Source organism: Galeopterus variegatus, unplaced genomic scaffold, assembly GCF_000696425.1.
Source record: "Galeopterus variegatus unplaced genomic scaffold, G_variegatus-3.0.2 Scaffold4420, whole genome shotgun sequence".
NCBI classification, from domain to species: domain Eukaryota; kingdom Metazoa; phylum Chordata; class Mammalia; order Dermoptera; family Cynocephalidae; genus Galeopterus; species Galeopterus variegatus.
Genome location: NW_007730531.1, coordinates 198,559 through 199,919, shown reverse-complemented (window position 1 = coordinate 199,919; position 1,361 = coordinate 198,559).

Genomic DNA, 1,361 nt, shown 5'->3' with positions numbered 1-1,361 from the left:
TTTTTTTCAAAAGGGAAAGGAATATCTTGCCTGCCATTCAGTTTACTGCATCAAGAGATGTTGATTCTCAAAAGTTCTGTTAAATGTTTTTGAGCAGATTATCTTCTTTCTTATGGAATCTATGCGATTTCCTTGGTACAGTCACCGGGCAGAGTTGGCCGAGGGACCATTATGGACCTTTTAGTGGCCCTGTTCAGGAAAGCAAGGGGCTGTGAAAACATACACGAAGTAAGACTTTTGCACTTCCCAGAGTGACAGTGTACTCCCAAGTACAGAGTATAAGCTTTTATTATCAGAAATCTCCTTATGTGTCATTATGGAATTTATATGTGAAGGAGAAGCCCTCTTGAATAGCTTAGTGATAAATCCCAACCATATCTAAAAATTGAGAGTCCCTGGTTATTTTTATTTGCAAGAGGTGTTTTCTAGAACACTACCCTCGCTCATTCCTATAAAGATTAACTTTGTGTCTCAGCTGCATATTAACATAAGAAAACTCAGAAAAGTTGTTTCTACAGAAAGGTCTTCCCCTCCTCTTTTTAAAATGGCGTCATTATGCCTTATTACTTCCAATTTTGTTTTCATTCTGTGAATGCAGTACTCAAGGACTGAAATCTTGGTTCTTAGTGCTCCATCCCATCTGGGCTGCAGTTTGCTAAAGCATCCTGGTCACCATCCCTCATTGAAGTGAGAAGAGTTGAGGGTTTTGAGACAAAGTAGGTTTCTTGTGGCATGTGGTGCCCCCAAACTGTTGGGATATGCTTGGTTAAGTATCTGGGTTATGACTAGACTAGTGTTGCCTGTTTCGGACTGTTTCTGTGCCATTTTCCTGGTGGACCTGGTCTTTACAGGTTGATTCTTTCTCATACTTACATGCAGCATTTTTGACACACTCAGCCCCCTTCATGTCTCACCTCTGGGCATTCCTGCCTCTGGGCATGTGCTTCTCACTCCTGAGTCCTGTCTATATCCTTATGGGATCTTCAGACACTTCATGCCACTACTAATCTTGTTTTCTGCCTACTACCACTTTATGCTGTGCCCATGTGTCCCCAGCTCTGTGATGGACAATTCTTGACATTACCTCTGTCACCTTTTCTCTTCTACCTGTGCCCTACTTCAGTGTGGTTGGTTCCCCTCCCGCCACCCCCACCTCCCTGAAATTACTGTCATGGAGATAGTACTTTTTGTATGTTAGCCAAAATTGGAAATGGGAGGTTGGGAGCCAAGAGTCACGATGCCAGTCATATACCCTGGAAATGATACTCTGTTGACTCATTTAAATACATGCCACACCTCCATTTATCACTGCCATTTAATCATAGCATCCACCTCTTGTGGCTCACTTTTACTTCTCTAAC